We start from the raw sequence: 22,420 nt of genomic DNA, 5'->3' as shown, positions 1-22,420 counted from the left end.
GCAGTTGTCCTTCACGCATTGTCTATCTGAAAGGAATAGGTCTGTGCAGGTAGGAGTGGGAGCAGAATTTGGCTGCAAAGCCTTGATGACTGGTGAGGGTACGCAGAAGGGCAGGACCTGCGCTGTATTTGCATAACTGACTGTTTGGGGTGGGGGGCACAAAGAAAAAAACCTCTTTCAATTATAAACCAAAAAGATAGTGCACAAGAAACACTGAGATAGAGATGCCTTTAATCCTACACTTTCAGTCACATGACGGGACAGGACCACACTTCGAGGCAATCTGATTTTCTTCCCATAGATTTAGGATTCTGCTGCGATTCCCTAATTGCTGTGGAATGCTGGTAATAACAAGCAGGGCATTATCGCTCCATCTGGATTGTACAACACTAGAATAGTTTGCATTTCTTTAGTCTCATTTACCATGGGGAATTTAGCTATAACCTGACTGATGAACCTACGTGACTAATATTCCCTTTTTAGGAGCGCAGAAATTGAGACAAATGGTGGTGTTTTCTTCACACTGAACATTACTAGGAAAGCCTGAGGTTGGTATGGGGTCTTCAAATCCTTGAAGGGTTAATTTCTTTAACCTTAAATTATATGTGCAGCTTGCACAAACATCTTCATTCCTGCTTTATTTTGGACACACTGAAGAAAATTATAGCAGAAATATAAATATTTATATTTAGCCAATTTTTAATGGTATAAAATCCACACATTATTTCTAAATACCGTTTTTTATGAGAAAGATAAATTAGGATCTTTACAACAAAGTGCAAGATTCCAGTTTCTCAGGGGAAGATGCTGGGTTCCTCAGTCTGACAGGTGGGATGTACTACAATTTCAATGAAAATGTCATGCTGACTACTCCTAAATGCTTGCTTTCTTTTTTTCCCCCATTCACGATGGAGTAGTACAGGTAATATAATGCAGTAGTCTAGATAGTGATTACCAGACAGTTCAGAGATGAGGACAGTGGCTTGAATTCTAGTTCTGAAAGGCTCTTCACGTGTGGGAAGCTGCAAGGCATGACAGGCAAAAATCAGTCTCTCCCTTGCATGCAGGTGCACAAACTAGTGCATATCCCTTGTTTAGAAGTAGAGGAAAGCTTCATAATTGCATGGCTATCATGTTTATCACTAGCACAGCTACCAGTATGAGCCTAAACATGTAAAACCAGACTCACAGGGAGGGGGGAAGTTCTGCTCTGAATTAGAAAACTGGTGGGAGCTCAGGGTCCCAGAGGTACCTAAATTCATGACCCCACTCCCTCCCGCCTCACTGCTCTGAAGGATCTGTACCGAAATGACCAGCTCATTGCCCACAGCTTATCAGCCATCTGATGAACGCTACTGACCTTGACTGGACTGGAATGGTTATTTAGCTGTTGAGCTGTGGGAGATAACGTTGGTCTGAGTTCCTGGCCATACTTCATCAGTTTTCAGAGCAGTGCATGTATGCATGATGAACCTATCACAGCTGTGGTTTAATGGGTATAAACAATTAAGCAATTATAAATCAATGAGCTCTGTAACTCTGGTATTATAATAATTACATTTTAAAAGGCACTACTTAGTTACAACTCGGGGATTATTTACAGGCAATAATTAAGGTCAGGCTGACTTCCTCCTGTTACACAGAGTATTTGTATGAGCTGCATGTCAAACAATAATTAATTTAAGGCAAACCTAATTGCGTATTGTACTGAAGTGTGTCATTACCCTAGAGAATATGATCTTGTATCTACCACTGGTTAGGTTTTAAGGGAAAAATACATTTTTTTAAGTGAAAAGGCAAATTGTCTTAATATGTTTCAGTTAGAAAGGTGGTATTTGCTCCAGTTTTTATTATTATTATTCAGCCCACAGGAAAGGGAATAAAGTAAGAGGAAAAGGAGTATGGCACGCTGTGTGTATGAAGCAATCCTATGAAGAAAGAATAGATGGGAAAAATTAGTGCAATCTTTTTACAGGATTATTCCCCACAGTATATTTCCCAGTGCTTTGTCTGGTCTAGTTTGCAAAGATGCAAATGATGTCGTCTTTATTGCTTCCCTAAGGGGAGATTATTCCAGTCTAATAACATTCACAGTTAGGAAATTTTACTGATGTTCAAACTGTTTTTCTTTACCTGACTTTACCCCATTGCTCCCAGTTGTAAACTCCCGCGGGCGATTCTGAATAGTTCCTCTCCTTCCTGGGTGTTCTGAGCCAAGCAACACACAAGTATTTCTTTTAATCTTTCATCGAAGTCCATCTAAATGATGGGCATTTGGGCCTTGGAGAGCCTCCAAGCTTGTACAGAGCATCCAGCTGGTGCCCTGTGTGCACGCATATGTCCCTGCATGGACACACTGACGTGCAGATGTGAGCGTGCCCACAAAACGCACGCCCCAGGCGATGTGACCTCCTGGTACCCACTGGCTCATGAAGTGTTCTCTGGGTAATGCATTCCTCTTCTGGTTAGAGGAAAAGTCACCTGCGAGGCTAGCTGCCTTAAGAAAGGTAAATTCCCAGGATCAGCACAGTCACAGAGGTGGGAAGGGCCCTGAGGAGGTCTCTGACCTGACCTCCATTGCAGAGCTGCATAAACCCTAAATGCAGGCCACATTGATCAGGTCCTGGTCCTGCCACTCTTCAACACCCTCAAGGACCCATGTTCCACTGCTTTTCTTGGTGACCTGGTCCACTACTACATATCCACACTTTTTCCTTTATATCCAGTCAGGTGCTATCTTAGACTTGGTAGTCTGCTGGGATGTGTTTTATTTACATCTGAGGTATGTTTTTAAGCAGACACAGCAGTGGCAAAAGGGGGCAGCATGAAGTCTCAGCAGGATGTCTTGTGAGCTTTGAAAGGCAGCTCACGCTTCTCCAGTGTTGGTCAGAGGAGTATCAAGTTTTCTCCCCTCTCTGGGCTTTGCTTTCCTGTCCAGAATTATTTTGTTTCTGTTAACTGATAAACTTGAGAGGAAAAAATGACATTTTTTCAGTGACATTTTAAGATGAAAATATGCTCATGTTAAAATACTTTAGAATTCAATCATATTATGAAAGGCATCTCATCAAATGTTGAAAATTTTCTGCTATTTGATGAAATATCTAACATTACGTGACCTTTAGGAGTCACATTGTGCAGTCTGTGTAATCTGTATGAGAAGTGGAATCTTCTGCAGGATGTGGTGTCTCTACTTTCTGGTGCAGGTAACTTAGTTGTTGTGCCCCCATACCTCATTCCTCCTTGGTGCTCCTGTTTTTTTGTTGTTTGTTCTGTGTGTGTTGTTTTTTTTTTTTTTTTTCCCTGTTATTCTATTGCTGAATGGGCCCCAAGGTTTCTGCAGTTCACTAGCACAGACCTTTTTTTTTTTTTTTATCTCAGCTGGCGCTGGATATTTCAGGCATGTACCAGTGCCCCTCCCTGTAATAGATCAATACCTCTCACAGTTCTGGCAGGCTTGGTTGTTACCTCGGGATTGCAGTCATCCCAGCTGCAGGTGTCACCGATAGAGATAATACCTTGCCTTCTTGCAACAGCAAGTGTAGCAAACAGGCTTTTTTTTTTTTTTTTTTTTTTTTTTTAGGCTAACAATTTCTATTTCCTTCAGTCTTTTAAAGACCCCTGCCCATTTTTCTTGATCTCTATTACTTCTGGATGCCATACCTATAAAGTGGGTTTTCTGGTCCTGTGCTTATCATTCCAGGTAAAACCTCACTGATGCTGAAAATAAATAACTTCATGTGTCTGTCAGGCTGAGCTCTGCTTTACACATCCGAGGGTGATGCCAGCCTCTCTCTTTGTTGTGGCAGCATGATGCTGCTTACTCAAGTGCAGCTTATGCTCAGATATATCCCTTCCCTCAGTGTATTCAAAACTGTTTTCTGGGCAGTCATTCCTCATTCTACTTTCATACAGTTGATCATGTCTGTGCAAGCGTAAGATCTTCCACTTGACCCTGTTATTACATTGCACTCTTTTTCTTCAGATGGTTTCTTGAATTTTCTTATTGATAACTACGCTAGCACCATTTTCTGGGTCTGTTCTCCAGTGTTTTATTTGGAAGTAAGGATTTAGTAAGATGTAGTTGTAGTACTGCAAACAAAAACCCTATAGAACAATATATTAGAACATAACGTCAGGTGTAATTCTGTTTTGTAAAACTCACAGTATTTATTATGAGGAGAACAGGCATTATGTTAGTGAAAAATATTTGTATGAAAAGGTAAGAAAAGAGTGCCTGCTTTATAAATAGACGTAATGGAAAAATGACTTGACGAGTCCTTATGAGATAATGCTTCCAAATAACAAGGATGAAGTATTTCATACAAAGGCTGCCTATGAAGCCATTTCAACAAATGACCAAATGAAAGACTTATGTTCCAAAGTGAGTGAATTCGTTTTTCATTTAACAAAAAGTTGGTTTTACACTATGGCTATTTTGTAGAGATGTACAGATACATGTGGAACCCAAAATAATAACTGAGGTATACTGTAATATCCTTTAGCAGAAATATTTCAAAGAGGGACAGGCTTTTCAAAAAGCTTGGCTTCTGTTTAAGAACCAAAACAACAAGCAGCATTCTTAGAGACTTTTAGCATGCATGGCTTTGAGCACTTCTGAAAATTTGCCTATAGAGGTGGATGCCGAGCATTTGAAAAAAATTATCCTTGAGCTCTTTAGAAAATCTGGCTACATTTTAGACAAACGCTTCTTCTATGATCTCTTGCCTTTGATATACCAAAGCTTCGCATGCTATGTGATGAACTGCTTGTTGTCAGATGTTTATCAGTTTTAAGCTGGTTTAAAAAAAAAAGTTGTGGAGGAGGGTCTTGTGTGGAGATGTAGCTAAACTTTGTGTTTAGAGGGAAAGTCAAGCAGTCAATCAAGTGATTAATCAAAGCTTTCAGTCCTTTGACAGGACCAGGAGCATACAGACCAAGCGTGGTCCTGGAGAACCTTTCTTATGCTCCAATCCCTTGTTGTATCAAGGCATCATAGGTTTACCAGTATGACCAAGAAATGTTTGCATGTGTTTTTCCACTATCAAATGGGGTCAAAATGCTGCAGCCTCTTATCTGATGCAGGGAATGATTAGCCAGTTTGGAAAGTACATTGCAGATAAGTACTAACTAATCTCACTGAAGAATATATTACTAATAAAAGAAATAATAAGAGTATGTATAACTGGATGAACCCAACTTTTCATAAGCCCTGTCTTTTAAATATTGCAATCACTATATTTCACATCTAATGTCAGTTTACAGTAGCACCTGCTTATTAAAGTTTCTGGGCTGCATTTGTGTTTTTCAGATATAAGTTTTGTCATGACACACAGTTCCTATTTTCAGTCCTGCTCTACTGGTAAAGTTAATCTGGAAGCTGTCCTCCAGGCTCCCACCTTCTGAAGAGCATCCAAAGTGAACACGCAGATTACATGTTCATGGAAAACTCCTGGTCTATTTAACTGACAACAAAAATCTTGTTGTGGCCCTTCCAAATTTCTGAATTTGTAACATCCAAAATGCAATCTGATGCAAATCCAGATCGGATCAACAGGAATATCCTGGCTGGCCTGAAGGTGTCCTTGGTGAAACTGTAAGACTACCCACTGAAAAATTCTCACAGCTACCACGTGGGCAGCAGCCAGTGCCTGACAGGCTGCCTGCAAGGACATGGTTGTATCCTTTTTCAGCCATGTACATATACACACACATATATATACCTAATAATTTGAAGATATTCTTCTCTTGCTATATTCAAGGGTGTTAAATGTAAGACCAGTAATTATTTACAGCACTAGGTGGTTAACCAGTTCTTGTATCAACTACCAATCTTATCCTGATTAATCAGTATTTAATTCTGCATTCCCCATCTCTATTGACCTTTGAAAATATTCCTTGCTACCTATCAGAAAATTTTATATGGTAGGAATTATTTTAGATCTTATTTGGATGATTAATTGCTTTGTTTTTCAGCTCAGTGGGAGGGGTAGACTTGTTCAATGCACTTCTTAAAATTACATGAAAGTAGTTTCTGAGCAACAGAAATGGCCAAACTGTGCCGTGGGTGCAGTAATTTGGGCTTTATGATGGAAGACTACATTAATAATTCTTTTTAGAAGTTATTTGTTTACTTATTCCCCATAGCTTCTCTCCAAAGATTGTACAAGAGATGCTTAGCTATAACAGTAAGGTAAAGATATGATTGCGTAATAGATAGGGTTTGGGATGAGTTTTAATCTTTACTGAATCTTCTCAGTAACTAGTGAATGATATGTAGCTGATGGAAGAGATACAGGAAAGAAAGAGCAGCTGGTGTTTTGACTGATTCTGTAATATTGTAATTATGTTTCTAAACCTGTGCCAGGTGCTTTAACAACTCTAGCTAGGTTTTATTTTATGTGGATGTAAATAAATAAAGATTGTGGTTAATTTTCCTGTTTCCTGAAATAAGCTTTTATAGGTGTCAGTGAAAGCAAAGTAATTGAGGCCTAGAAAAAATATGAGACTTAATTATTGGAACTGTGCAACCAAAATAATGGGGTGCTTGAGAGGGTGACTGAGCTGCTAGGGAGGAGGTGAATTGGCAGGCTATTTATAGTCCATCAAAGGTCTGTATTTGTGCCTTTTAATAAGGACATGAAGCAAGGACATGGCCAAATATAACCTTCAAATACTCATGGCATGAACACAGTACGGACAATGACTGGGGCTAGCATGGGTTTATACTGTGTAGATCAGTCATTAATCAATTGACAAATGTGTTGCACATTGACAGCAGAAGCTAAGCAGTAGGAAGTGCATGGCAAAGCGTAAAAGAAAAACTAGATATAAATAAAGGGGTGGGGGAGTGCCTATGAACTTTTTGGTTCAGCTACCTGAAAGCTTGACTTGCAACACATTTTATCACTTAGTATGCTGCATCAGTAAAGGCAACCCGAGCAACAAATCTGGTCTTGATTCAAACACGCAGTTAAAGGTGACTAGGTGAGTGAAAGTGCCTGACTGGGAGAGGGAGGCTCCTGCCAGGGCTGCAGGGCTCAGGGATGAGTACTCAAGTCCGAAATAACATTCAAGGACCCTAGAGAGCCAGTGGTCCCCAGGAGTAGGGCAGTAGGGGAGGAGAACTTGCAGCTGACAGTGGCATACCTGTCAGCTTCAGGAGGCCTTAATTTTATTCTTAAGAGATTTAAACTTTGGTGTTTGTTTCAGCCCAACATAAATAAAAATGAATACAACTAATGTAGTATTATCTGCTTCCAAATAACTGTTGTTAATACAGATGTCATTTTTCTCTCCTGAAAGTATAAAATTAAGAGGGAAAGTAACAATCTTGTGGAACCCACATTGGAAGAGATTTCATTTTGTGTGTGTGTGAAATGCAGTCATACTTTATTTCACTTTTATTTTTGTATTTGCTGGTTTAAAATATCCTGTAAAGCCATATGAGATTATAACAAATCTCACAATTTTCCCTTTAAGACTCTGTGATGATGGCTATTGTGCAATTTTCATTTCAACATACAGCTGAAGTCCAGAGAGCGTAACCATACTGGAGCATGATCAACTTCAGGATAAACAACAAAGAGAGAATATAATTATATGTACTCACAGGAGATGAAAATTTAAAACTGTTTTCCAGTTCACAGATGTTAAATGGGCTCAAGTCAATTAGCAAAACTATCTTTCACCATATGTTATAGCAATTAATGTATTAAAGTGAGGGGTGGTCACCTAGTGAAACTTCTTAAGCAGCCGTGCTTCTTTCAGTGAGACACAAAAGTCTTAAATCTGTTCTCTGCTGCAGTACCTAGCAGCGGAAGCCGGTCCTTGCCAAAAGCCATAAAGCTGATGCCTTATCCCTTTCTAAATCCCTACTCAAACCTTTTTCTTCTGTGATGCTGTGAACCACTCCCATCGTTAGGCAAGTAGCGAGCTGTAGTGAAGTCTGTTTGTTTTACAGTTATTCAGTCTTTCCAATCCACTCCCACCTCGTGGTTTATCTGTTCCATCCACAGCTTTTATCCTCACCGATAAGACCACTGTTAGATCTCAGATGCAGGAACTCATATTATTGTTTGCAAAACACCAAATTAAATTAGATCCTTTCATTTGGGGTTTCAAGGTGCGACTATAGTATAAATAGTAAATGATAACTTAGTAGGATTAGCATCATCTGTAACCCAAAAATCTTAAATTAAGGCTTCAGGAGTCGGTGATTTTCGGTACACTAGAACAACTATGCAGTGGACAAGCCACTGGGCTGCTGCAGCACAGTTTCATCACTAGATGAATCCCAGCCCAGTGCCAATAGATTTGAGGAACTGTGCATGTGTAAGCCTATACCACTTGCTCTCAAAACACCATCCAGACTAGAAAGAGCAAAAAATATTTCCATTGGAAGATGCTCCTTTGGTATATCAGCAAATTCACTTTCCCAGATTTAGGTCTGATTTCTTGTTTGTTATTAACCTGTGGTTGGCCACCCGTGCCAAAACGCTTCCCACATTAATGTAGCTTAGGAATATGTAACCTGGAGTTCCTCATGTTTGAACCACAGTAACCTATTTTGTCCTGTAGTGACAGAGTGTCATAACAGAAGTGAAGAGATCATTAGTTAAACCTGATAGGAGTGGTCACAGGAGAAAGTCCTGGGTCATAACCTCAGTGTGACAAGGCTCTTAGCATGTCATTTTGGCTGTGATACCAATAACTGGGTCAAAACCAGCAATAAAAATGAATACGCTGTGCATCACTAAGCTAGGAGGAGAACACTGTGTCTTTGGAGACCTCTGTGTGACTGGTCATACCTGTTCTAAAATGAGTACATTCTTTGAGAAGCATTAAAAGAAACAGACCTTACCTTAGTGTCTAATCATAATAAATGACAGGCTGGTTTAATTATTACTTGGTAATTCTTTATTTAAACTTTGTACTAAGATTCATTTGCAGTATATTCTTTCATGCAGAACATAAAAGATATAATTGTGTGCGGAGTAGGCGTGGTGTTTCCCTAGGTCAAGTAAGGAATAATTTGTTTATGTATTTGCCCTGTATGAAAAACCTGCGCATGCTGTACATGTATGTCCCACTTCATATGACTGTTTCTACTAGTTGTTTGCACAAATTGAGGACAGTTCTTTAATGTTTGACAGTCACTTTTCTTCTCTGAAGGGGGAGGGAACTTGACTGTAAGTCTGATATGAAGGAGGAAGATATAAATATGTTGGCACAGAGCTGCAGTGACTTCAGAAAACCTTCCAGACCCCCCTCTAGATCCTCATCCTTCCCCACTCCATAGATCAGTACTTCTGAATTAGTTGGCCTGACTATCTTCTTGTAGGACTTTATTTTTAAAATAAAGTCAGGGCCACTCTTTGCTTCCAGGATGCTGATCAGCCATCCTCAGTGATGAAACAAAATCATCTGTGCTCAACCTTTTTTTACTTGGCTTACTGAAGCTGGCTTTGTGCCTTCAAGAAAGCTGCTACAGTCAGCATTTCACTGGGTCACTGTTTTTTAGCCACCCCATACATGTTGCTTTTGTACGTGCTTAATACGTATAGTTGCTGCACCAAGGAATGTGTGAGAATTAAGAGGCACTGGACTTGTAGAATGAGACATGGGCAAACAAAACTAGAAACCACTTTGGAAAGCTTTGATGAATTTTTATTTTTATTTTTTTTACAAAACAATGCAGTATTTTTTTGAAAGGTGGAGTGATGGCTAATTCTCAAGGGCTTTGTTTATTCTGCAAAAATATTCTCTTTATTGGAGGGGGAAAAAAAAATCAAAAATTTCTGGACCTGACTTGCTAGTATTGCCACCAAGTTTCTGTTAAACACTGCATTATCTGGTTGAGACTGAGAGAGCTCGGTGTCAAAATTGTAGCTAATTCCCAGCCAGATTTCTTCCAGCACTTTTTCCAGCAGGCAGCTCCCAGCTGCTGCCCTCTCTCCCCAAGCTCGCTCTTCTCTTCCTTCTCTTCTCTAGCTCTCAGATTTTGAGCTAGAAATCCCTGCCATTCCCTACCTCAAGAACTGGTGACTAACCATCTGGTACTATCTCCCTCTGCTTATTCTGCATGAAGCTCCCAATTCATGCAGGAAAAATGGAGGAGTTGAGTCGATATCAACTCAAATGTTAAGAATGAAAGTCAAAGCCGCTCACTTCAGTTGCTGCTGGCTCACGTCCACTGAGCCAATACAGGTGAACGAGAGAAGACCAGCAAAAGCCTAAACTCAACTACACTGGAAAGTTCAGTAGTTTTCATAGAGAGTTAGAGGGAAGAAAAAGAATTGCCTTCACCCCAGGGGATGAGGAATGACCTGCTAGCTGCACAACATATACAGAAACAAACCGTCAAAGTCTTCTGTGTGCCTGTCCTGTGGAAAAGGGGAACCGCATTTTTCAAAGGTGCTAATCAGCCACTTTAATTAGTGCTAAACATACTAGCCCTCAAGGTAACTTTCTTTATTAGTAGCACTTCTGTGCAAGTATTTTGGGCTCACAGACACTTGCTCTGTTCTTTGGGGCTCTGCCCTGTAGAGCTCTCATCAACTCCAGAGGGCACAGGACATTTGACAGTACCCTCTCTAACTGCTTGCATCACTCTTGTGGAAGAAACTTGTTCTTCCAGCATGGAGAAATGGATAGTACAGTGCTGGCCTGCCACAGGGCACTCATTGTTTTATGACACAGCCACTGTTTTTTCTATCAGCCATATTTAGAAAGTAAATGTTTTTCTAACCTCATCTGTTTTTCTGCCCTTTTGATACTTTTGTTCAAAGTTTTTTTTTTTTTTTTTTTTTTTTTTTTTTGTCCCTTATTTCTTTTTAATGTTTTCTTTTCTATGGATACCTTTGTGTCCTCTTGATATCTTTGAGTCTTCGTCATGTTTGACTTCTTCAATAGGTTTGCCTCTTCTTTTTCATCCTTTTCCTTTCATTCTCTCCTGTATAGTTTTCCTCCTTTTCTCTAGTATTATATTTATTTATTAACTGCACTTAAGCTGCCTCGATTGAACATGAGTTCCTATTATGTTAGTTGCAATCTACAGAGCACGGCAGAATGGAATTTTATCCTCCTTCCACGGATAAAGAAAACAGGGCTCTGACCAGTCTTGACCTAATTCACATAAGCAAGCCAGATGCTTCCAGGCTTAAGAAAATTTCTTACGAGTCCCACTGATGTAAGGCTGTCAGTCATCTTTTTTCCTTATTTTTTTCTTTCACGCGTTTTCCCTCTGTGTGCTCTCTTTCTCTTTTCTTTTGTACTTTTCCACAGAGAACAGTTTATTCCCTAGGGTTGCTACCCATTGGCCACTTTGCAGAATGAATATCTTTCCACCCAAATAAGTGGCAATGATCTCGGGTTACAGGATGTTTCATCAACTTCAGAATACCTGTATTGCATAACTCAGGTAAGTTGAACAGTACGCCCGTCTTGAAATAACACTGGGCATACAAGTTAATTGCATAGTTACTGTAGAAAAATAAAAGAAAATTATTTGCTGGTAACTACTCCAGGGACTCTATCAGCGGTGGCAGTAACTTGCTTGTTTAACTTGAGATAACACTTTCAGTGCTTGCTATTTTCCAGTAATCATGTAATTGACTGGTGTGCAAACAAAATGACACTTTGGAAAAATGCTCGCACATAAAATCCCAAGCTAACATGGCAAGAAAAGGTTACTCCTACTACTTCCATAAACATTACTGACAACGGTTATCATAGTTTCTTCAAAAATAAGTGGTGGGGGGGAATAGAATAAGTGCCTTCATTGAATTCCACCCACGTTCTGCTGCAGGGCAATGGGGAAAGATGCACAACTGGGGGAGGAGAAGGAAGAAAAGAGGTACTTGATTGACATGTATAAATGAAGATCAAATAATCTTTGTTTTTGTTCTTCTTGTCTGTGGTAAATTATTTGGATGAGGGAAGGTTATTTGAATTACATGGTAAAACTTAAGCTTAGATCTATCTCATTCACAAAGCAAAAGTACCACTGTCCTGTCACTGACTTATTACAGCTTCTAAATCTCCAAACTTAAACTTCTGTTTCTGAGAGCAAGATAGAATCAGCTTGTGTTAATAGGAGTGGAAATTAATAACGCATCTAAAAATTAGACTCTAAGATTTTAATATGGGAATTAGTTGGCAAAAGTGAAAAATAAAATCTAGCTTTCTAAAAATTAAAGCAAGAACTGGTTTTGGTCCCTTTTTTGTCCCTTTTACCAAGCAGTTTTGAATCAATAAAATCAAACTCTTCTCCCAGCAGATTTTAGCATCTGTGCTCAAAAGTGGACAGAAAGAACTAGGTCCTGGCCGAAGCCTCTGTCATCTAGAAGATGGATGTGAAACCTCATCCATATCAGGATCAACATCAAAATAAAGTAGGGCATGGATAAGAGATTGTTATTCTCATCCTGAAGTGGATACTCCTATTCCAAGATAAAAACTTGTCAGTGCTAAGTCACTTCTTTAGACCAGAGGCTCCACCTGTTACTGTGGCACTATTGCATGGGTTCAACTGACTACCCTGTTCCAATATGACACTCTCATATGAGCTTATGGCTTTTTTTTTTTTTCTTTTTTTTTTTTTTTTCTGGTTCCGCTTACCCCCTTTCTACTCAGAATAACGTCAGGTTTAAGGTAGTAACACTGCCCTACTCACGAAGTCAAAACACAACTGTGTTACTCCATTGTCTCAAGATCACACTTAGTCATTTGTACACATGTCAGCATTTGAATTGCGCCTGTTATCATTTTTCCTGGGTGAATACCAGGATACTGTGTCTGGAAGTCTGGGATGCATCGTCTTGACTGCTAACGTAATAGAGATGTTGCCGAAATATTACCTACTAGAAGTTCGCAGTAGCTGTTGTTCTGTCTGTATTTCGTTGAGGTACTTCGTTATTAATGGAAATTCTAAGGGAGTTGTTATCCCATATTAAAGCATAACAAGAGATTTCAATCTATTATTGAGTCATAATAGCTACTGGCGTGGTGCTTTTTTCAATAGTAAGTGGTTGGAGAGCAACCTTTGGACATGTTCCTGCAGCAACACCCACTCTTCTAGGGAAAAGGATTATCAATGCAAATTACAGGGGTGTGTTTATTAAAGGTTACTAATTTGAAAAATGAAAAATTTGCCAAGGTGAATGATTGGTAAAAGCATCTGTCATCTATTTCAGGACCAAAAGAAGACTGTAAGAATCACAGAAAGCGAAAAAGGCTTTTTTTTTTTTTTTTTTTTTTTTTTTTTTTTTTTGGTAAAAGGGAAGCCTGGAAGCTATAATTACTCATTTCCTTAGATTTGTTCTAAAGTGCTTATCCAAACCTCTAGGGGTTATTTTCAAGCATCTTAAGTATTTCTATTAGAACTATTTAATCCCAAGGTAACTTTTTTCCCCCTTGTTATCTAATAAAATTCTCCTAGAATAATGTTTAATAAAAAGCTGTGGGCAACCAAGCACCTACATCCAATCTAATCCCTTACAGAAACCAGAGTCTTGGTGTATCTTTGTAGGGTATGAGCACACCTGGATCAGGCTCTGAATAAAATTTCTCACAATATAGAGACATAGAAAAATAACATTTTATATCACACTTTTACATAAATAACAAATTCAAAATCTCCTATACCTCACTGTAATTCTCTCTTCTGCTGAAGAGTGCAGATAGAACTGAAGATTCCCCTTCTCCACGTAAGTAATCTCTCAGCTGCCTGAGAATTCATCAGTGCCCATTGCTGTCTTGCTGAGCCAGTTAGTAGTTCAGAGCACCTTCAGCAGGAAGAAATGACAGTACTCCCTACAAATTTAGAATAACTCAAATTCCAGCTCTCTTCATGGAGATGGGAGAAAACTAGCTGGACCTCTTCATTACAAAAAGCTACTGGGTTTTCATCATCCTGAATGAGACCGTTTACTGTCTGGGTACCATCTGAAAGAGCTGGGACTACTTCCTTATCCTCAGAAATAAAATGTACCCAGAGATTATTAGTTTTAAAGGCAAGGCTTAGCCACCAATCTTCAGGAATGGATTCTAGGCTGAGATTTCTCAACTAGGAGGCTATTCTCTGCTGTGTTCAGTCACCTAACACTCAGACATGGATGAAGATTAAAGACCTGCTCTTATTCTTGTTTGTTATTACCTGTTTATTCTACTTCACACACACAGCTTGTATTTAAAAAAAAAAAAAAAAAAAAAAAACTTTAATCTTTTTATACCTTTGAATGCAGAAGTCTTTACAAGGAAGTCCATTACGAGCATCAAAAAACTACCTTTTATTATTATTATTATTATCTTGGAGGGGGTATAAGTGCTTGAAAGATGCATAAGGAAGTAAAGCCTACACAGAGCTTAAGTTGATCAGAGATGAGTCAAAGACCTGATACTACTTCTCTGGGCAGGAAATGACTTTACCCAACAGAGGGAAATCACATCCTTATCCTCTAAGAACTTAAGCATGGAAGTTGCAGTTTTGGGAAGATAGTGTGATTTATTTTTATTATTATTATTTAATACAGCTGTTGTACTCACTTGAAATTGAAATGACCAAAGGGGATATTTTAGATAGCCCCAAAAGACTGTTGAAGTTGTGGAAGCTAATTCCAAAGGACATCTACAGATTCTGAGGAACACTCCAAAATGATTGTCTCTTGCTCAGCCCCTAACAGCAATGTTAAAGTTTTAATATTTTGTAAAGTAAATGCAAAAGTTTTATAAGAAAAACATCAGCTGCTTGCATTATTCACTGTCCCTGGGAAATTATTTCTGGCATAATCTTAGCCTTATGGCATTTTAGTCCTTGTACCCTATATTAAAAGTATAGAAGTCAGTGTGAGTTTCCTCCATAGAGTAGTAGTTTTTAAACGTACTTTAAAATTTTAAATTTCAGTGCACAGCTGACAAACTGTGAAAATATGACTCATGAAGTTACCCTGACTTTAACCTCTCCTGGTTAACAGCATTTCAAAAACCCCTGCTGTACTTTCTTTAGTTGTTTCTGTGAAAATAAGTTTATTCTCGTATGTTTGCAGAATCTGAGCTCTGTCATTTCCACTAGACTGATACTTCTGGGAAGATGAAACATTCTCTTAAAGAAAAAAAAATACAGAAAATCTTCATGTGACATTTCTAAGGAAGGAAAATAAATCTGTTTCAGTCAACTAATTCAAAATAGTGACTTAAGGATTTTAACAAAATTCACAAAGGGAAAAATATCCAAAACGTCCTTTTTTTTTTCTTTCTTTCCTTTTTTTTTTTTTTTTTTTTTTTTTTTTTTTTTGATTGAGAGGATAATTACAAGTGTAACAAAGATAATGTCTGTGGCATGAACCATAAAGGTCTTGATCTCTCTATTGGCTTCCAAACACATAAAATATGCATTTGTGTCTTACAGCTCATAGTGTGATAAACTTAATCCTGTAATGGGAAATCTTTTGACCTAGCTGACATCTGTGGTGCAAGGCTGTCTGCCTACTTAGCTGTTTAGCTCTGTCAACTTCATGAAACTTCTCCTGAGTGCTTTGTGCTTTATGGCCAATTTTCTCTAATGTGCTTTTTCCTTTTTTTTTTTTTTTTTAATATGTGTAAGATTACTTCAATGTGTGCTAGATTAAAGTTGGACTAGATGATCTTAGAGGTCTTTTCCAATCTGAATGATTCTATGATTTTGTTACAGTCCCTGCCCTATTACCTTTAATTCCTAGAATGCTAACACCAATTCCCTGTTTTAGTTTTCTCCTTCCTGTTCATCTTCTGCATATTGCTCTGTTCAGGAATCTTGTGCTTATTCCTCATGCTCTTGGTGAAATCCTGTTACTGCACATGAATGTTTTGAATTCCTTCTTTCATCCTAACACAGTTCTCATTCGTGGACACCTCTTCCTTGGAGAAATCTTTGCAAAACTGTTCCCTGTGGTGTTAGGATCAGTTCTGAGTATTACACGAGGAAAAAAACAGAGAATTGTAAAGATAGGTAAGGCAGATAAGAACAGATTTACAGAGCTCTGGAGGATTTCTGGAAGTGAAACTGGGAATGACCTATCACTAATAATAAAGTAAGTAAACAAGATAGTTTGGGGACTTCCCCCCCCTTAACACCCTTGACCCCTCCCCTGAGATTAAGCATTCTGATAAATTTCTTCATATAGATTTTTGCATAGATTTCTACACACACAAAAACATGAGTAAGGAAAACTCAAGACTTGCGTAATGCTGCGTTGCATGACGTAATGCCCCAGTTTTGATCTGTGTGTCACAGCCTGAGAAACTTTGTCAAGCTGGAGCTAAACACAAAACGTATGTTACAGAGAAACATCGAACTTAAATACAGATGAAATGACTCCTTTCTATCTGTGGTCTCCCTAAGGGAACAGGTTGCAATGCATTGTCATTTCATTTTGGTAACTCATTTTGGGCAATGTGAGTTTCAGGTATCACACAGTTATCTGTTATGATTACTTGTTTGACTATTGTTCTGTTCTGGTCTAATTAAGCTTAGTTTATTATCTTCAGTATGGGATAGTTTTGTTTTTTAACACTTCCAAAATCTGTGTGGAACATGTGTTTATTAACTACTTGAAATGTCCAGATTTTCTTTATTGTATAGCAGTCCTTACTGAGCACAAGAAACTTCAAATACATCTTAACGTGTAAGGTATGACTCTTTTGTTAATAATGATGGACTACATCCAGGCTACAGGGATCGGGCTATTTTAATCAGAGTTAAAAGCACAGTAAAACAAGGTACTACCTCCTACTACAAGGAAAGCGTTGCATTAATGCTTCAGTTGCAATAGACAGCGGTGATCCTCCTGTTCATTTAATGGTGCTTGTCTGCTAATGTTGCTGCCATTGCTACTAGATGCTTTCTTAGTTAGGTGTTTAAGGTCTTAATTATATTCTCTTCTTGCCTTTATTACAATTAACTAAATCATTTGTTATCATAATGTTCGTCTTCCCCTCACTTTGTTTGAAAGATTATTCCCCTCTTATGCTGTGGCTCGAGGCTTGATACACTAGGCTGCCACCGAAATGCTGTGGAACTATTTCTCCTCCCTCTGATGCTTTTCAGAGAGAGCAGCTGCCCTCTGCCTGCTCCTGCACATTTCTTTGTATCCCCTTTAATTTTAACCATGGCGGGCAAACATGACAGTAGACTTTCTTTTCTTTTCCTCCACCCCCACACCCCCCCCCTTTTTTTTTTCAGGCATCTGGACTTTAGGATTCAGGTAACTTCCCCATCCGACTTAGGTTAAAAAAAATAAAATCTTTCAGGCCTTTCTACAGCACCCCAGCCACGAGCCTCTAAGCCTGATTACATGAAGGAAGTATCTGCTGCGAAGCGTGACAAATTCCTTACCTGGGATTCTTCAAATAAAAAATTAAAGCGTGCAACTGTATTCAAAATGTGAGACAGGGACAACCAGCACTAAGTATTAATCTGTTCAGAAACATTTTTAATTGCTGATTTCTCTTGAGGGCCTTCTGTTAAACTCCTACGTGGACACTCCTTTATTTATATACAAGTTGAAAAAAAAAAAATACCTGCATTATGAAATCTCATTGTTTTTGGCTATGTTTTTCGTAGGTGTATTCCGGGACCTTTATTTTTGTGGTGCATGCGATATTTCAGAAGTTATCATAACCTGAAGGCGAGGGCATTACATAAAGTGATGACCGAAGAAGATGTGGTAGCTTGATCTTGAACATGTGACACCAGTCATAAAAAGAATAATTTTTTATTGTATGAATTAAGTTGCAGGGACTGTTAAGTTAAACTTAAAATAACCCTTTTAAAAGTTGTTGAGGATAATGAATTAGCCAGGAGGAGTGAGAGCCTGCTGCTGCCAACTAAAGTGCTTGGGGACTTGAGATAGAAGCGAACGATAAGAAGCAGCTTTCATGCATTCAAATAAATTACATGTTGGGCTTGGCTTAATCCTGGCATCAGAATGATCTCTGGGGTTTTCCCTACATTATCTTAGTCTATGATTATGCAAATATCCTTTTAATGTAGCGACTCCTTAACAGGAAATTAGTCTCATACTTGCTCATATGCTCTCGCAACCAACAGACATTTGCTTGCAAAATCCTAGTGTGTCTGAGGTACAAAAGGCACTTTAACCCCTTCAGTACCAGCATTTTGCAAACATGCAAATAACAGGACATGCTCGGATATGTCAGGGATGTAGCAGATGAATCAGGGAAGAGCTGAGTTGTTCACTGCCTAACACAAAAATGTTCCTGGGTTTGAAAGTTCAACCAGAATGCAAATGGTATGGAGTTTACATTCAGAGACAGTACGGAAAAACAGGTGAGGGAGAAAAATCTAACAGAAAAGCAGGATTAAAACTGAATAAGACACGGAAATGAGACAAAGCATAAAGACAAAAGAAATGCAGTCATTAAATGCACAGCAACCAGCTGAGCCCAGGTGGTTTGCCGTCATCGTTCATGCATTTACATGTGTTTAGGCATAGCACAGCAGTGTTTTTTTCAGAAACTCTACCAAAGCAGGGTCTGGGGGGGGTAACCTGCTTTCTCTGGAGAACAGGAACTTAAGGGTGAGAATCTGATGTCTAATCTGGAAAGAGAGATGGTTCCTTTGGGAGGGGTGGAATTAAAATCACAAAAATTGATTTATGTTACCTATGGTAGCACTAATGTACGCATCTGAGTAAGCAGGAAAGCTTGGTTCTGACCTTGGTTTTGTAAATCTCTGTGATGTGAAGTTGTCTGAGGTAATCTTTTCCTTAAAGTAGTTGTTTCTAGTGCAATAAAGCTTCCTTATTTTTTCTCTCTCTCTCTCTCTCTCTCTCTCTCTCTCTTTTTTTTTTTTTTAAATGAAAAATAATACCTTCTAGGTATTTGCCATCGATGTGGAATACGCGAGTGATAAGTTAGCAACCAGAACTTGAGGTGCCCCACCACCACTTCTTCTTTTTATCCCCTGATCTTAAATGCAGATGGTGAAATCCTGGGAGTTCCAGGGGAGCCTGATGAAATTTCACACCTAAATCTCCAGTGGGATTTCGGGTAGTATCTGATTCATTCAAGCTCTTTTGAAACTTCCATCAAAGTGAACTGTTCAAGGCATGACCTTAAGGTAACACTTGAATCAGCCACAGAATCTAGACTTCCAGCTCCTTGCTTTAAATGTAAGACCCATTCTTTCTTCTATATCCAGTGTATTGTTTGTAATTATCAGAAATTACCATTAGAGAAATTGGAGCTAATCTGAGGCTCATTTAGGAGCGAGAATTTATGCTCAACTATTTAAATAAATTCTTGTTGAGCTAGTTTCTGGAGATTAAACTCTGTAATTTTATCTGTCGTAGATGGAAGAAACTTGCCAGTACAATAGCACAGTATCTTAGAGTAAAACAAAACAAAACAATACACATACGTAAGTACAGAGAGTGGGTGTTTGCAAATGCTATTTGGGCGATTTCATTTCTGTGATTTTTTCCATTAAATTTCATCTAGTCAAACACATTCAGTCTATTCTTAGTATTGCATGCTAGCCAGTCACTAGTTTTTTTGCCTTTTTTTCCCTGATTGAGCTCTAGCAAAATCTAGCAGATGTGGGAAAGTTTGCAGACAGTGAAAAATTCAGAAATGAAATATTTGGGATTAATTTTGTTTTAAATAGAATAAAATCCTAAGAAATAGCCAACAGTTATGGTTTCACTAGAGGTTTCATATCCAAAATAATTTTGCAATGGTAATTGCAAGGTATATTTGCAACTTAGTATATTGAACCACTAGTATTCAAATTTAGCAGAAATGGGTCTCCATGCTAATGAAGGCAACTGAAAAATAGATTTTATTTAGCATCTGATTTATGAAGTAAACCCTTGTGTACTTCCAGAATAGATGCCTGAGACTGTATTTTTTAGACACAAGGACTAAGAAATTTGCTCTTTTAAAAAACATACCAGGTAGCACTTTTTTGGAGTAACTTTAAGCATTTCCAATCATCAAGGGACTGTGTTGACATAAAATTAAACCAAGCGTGCAGACTCACTGACTTCTATGAAAGCTCTGATTAGCTGGTATCAAAGCTTTCTCATGCTTACCCCTGTTATAAAGACTACCAGGACTCAGGGCACAGTGTGGGTCTGTAAGTCACAGATTTTATTAACCTTACATGTTGTAGAAGAAAACAAAAACAAAGCCTACAAGGATTCACCTCTTCACCTCCCTTTGTAATAAAAGAGAATTTAAAAGGGTCTTGAAAAAGGAAGCATTCTCCTATTTTTTTATTTTTTATTTTTTTATTTTACATATGAATCAGTGAAGTATATTGCCAATAACTCCCTTCAGTAAGGATACCTTAACTTATACCAGCTCAGAGGTAGGGTTCTGGGTTGTTTTGTTTTAAAATTTTGAAACTAATAACCTATATATATATATTTTCTGTTGGTACACAAGTAATCTATTGAAAATGCTCCTGGTTTATTTGCCAGTTTGTAATCTCCTCTAAAGATTGCACAAACAATTGTTAGACATATTTAAATAGCAACAAAGAATTTAGAGGAATAATACTAATGTAGTCCTATTGTTTCATTAGTCGGTAGGATTTTTAGATATTAATTTTTAAATGATGATTTCAGGTAAAGGAAACAGAATGGCAGTTGTTCAGGATTACAGAATCATAGAGAATTTATAGCAAGCAGTTATGATGCCAATATAAGTTATAGCTCTATCACTCGATATTAGTATATGCTGCATTCTACAGTTTTATTTCCTTCTTGGAAAGCAAGTAGGATGTTAGCTAGGAAATTACTCTTATTGAGAAATACTGGAACTTAATTAGTATTTTGGATGACCCACTTGAAATGGGAATTATTGCATTTTTACATAATCCTATCTGGTGATATTAAAGCAAGATAATCAGCTTCTATGGAGATCAAGTATTTGTTGCAGACATACACATCTAGCTGGCTTATTAGCCTACAATTCACATGAGAATATTATCTAGACTTCAAAATGATGGGAATTTAGAAGCTATAAATCATGTAGGAAATTTTTAATATTTTTGTTTTACATAATTGGAACTGAACTGTAAGAGCTTTATGAACGCTTTGGGAGAGTAATCATTTCACGGGTCTGTGAAGCCACCAGAGTTGTCAGATCACTGATTTCTTTGTTGAGATTTCACACACAGATGTGAGAAGAATGTACTTAGCTCATTCAGTGATACAGAAATGGGACTAAGGGTATCTCTAAATCCCCTGTGAAATAACTTAACTACCATAGAAAATTCCTATTTTACGCAAATTTTAGGAAGGCTAAAGAATTACAAGTTGTATTGGGGTGAGGAGGTGAATATTTGTATTTAACATATGACCCCAAAGGAATATATTTGGCAAAAATACTTTTCCTTGAGTGTTCTTTTGTAGTTTGCCATTCTTCAATATGCAGAACAAAACATCAAGAAGCATAAAATCATCTTTATCCTTATAAAACATCATTATTAGGGAATTATATAGTTACATTCTCTTCTGACATCTTCAGAATACTGCAGAAATTCTCTTTTTGCAGAAATCTAGCATTTTAAAGAAGGAATCAAAGATCATAACCAGTAGATGGCAACTAGATTTCAACAGTAAAAAGACTGTTGCATCAATAGGTAATTAAAAAACACCACATTTTTCATCTAAGTTCTTGCTACAGTCACAGGACGTGTAGTCACTGCAGGGTATTTACCACTGACAAATACGTGTCTAATAATGAAAAAATGTATCAATAAAACTGTAATCAGCAACCTGCAGTAACTTAGAGATAACGGCCGTTTCACAACTAAGGCCACCCTCCCCTGAGGTTTAAAGGTCGCACACTGCCGGTACACCTCCACCTACCCTAGGGAAGGGCAAACGTGCCCAACTGTCAGAAGACACTTTTCATAACGAAACCTGCTGGTCCGTCAGCACGGGGCTACTGCTTTACTTCGTGAGTTGTAAGAGTCAGGGAGCACCACTTGGGAAGGGAGTTCAGAGGATGAACTGAATGACGCAAAACTCAAAAAAGGAAAGAACAGTATCTGGTTAATCCTTTAAGGCAAGAATGTAGTGGCAAAGATTTTGATCACTTAAATTTGCTCTAATGGATGCTGATGAGCCTCACAGCCCAATCACCAGGCAGGGGGAGGCTATCCAAACTGTATGCCAATTCTCATTAACAATTCTTCAGCTGTTAGCTGACTGACAGGGTCAAGAAAAATTGAGAGCAAAGCTTAGGGATTTTCTGCTGAGAAAACCTGAAGCCTCCCAGCAAGGTGAGGGTACATTATACTAGTAGATAGTTTGCTGGCAAGCTTCCTGTGGTGTATCGTTCCCTACATGCCTCAGTCCTGTCAAATGGTAACTCTTCATCACTTGATGTCTTGATTCCTTCTTTGATA

The 22,420-nt window shown here is 38.3% G+C and overlaps 1 long non-coding RNA gene across 1 annotated transcript in view; it reads left to right on the top strand.

Moving 5' to 3' along the window:
• Positions 1-21,624, top strand: part of LOC118167741 — a 32,835-nt gene extending 11,211 nt beyond the window's left edge. Inside the window, exon 3 of the long non-coding RNA XR_004751250.1 lies at positions 21,562-21,624. This is a non-coding gene — a long non-coding RNA (uncharacterized LOC118167741). The remainder of the gene's footprint in view (positions 1-21,561) is intronic.
• Positions 21,625-22,420: the final 796 nt, after the last annotated feature.

Source organism: Oxyura jamaicensis, chromosome 5, assembly GCF_011077185.1.
Source record: "Oxyura jamaicensis isolate SHBP4307 breed ruddy duck chromosome 5, BPBGC_Ojam_1.0, whole genome shotgun sequence".
In the NCBI taxonomy this organism is placed as follows: domain Eukaryota; kingdom Metazoa; phylum Chordata; class Aves; order Anseriformes; family Anatidae; genus Oxyura; species Oxyura jamaicensis.
This window is presented reverse-complemented; position numbering and strand designations above follow the sequence as displayed.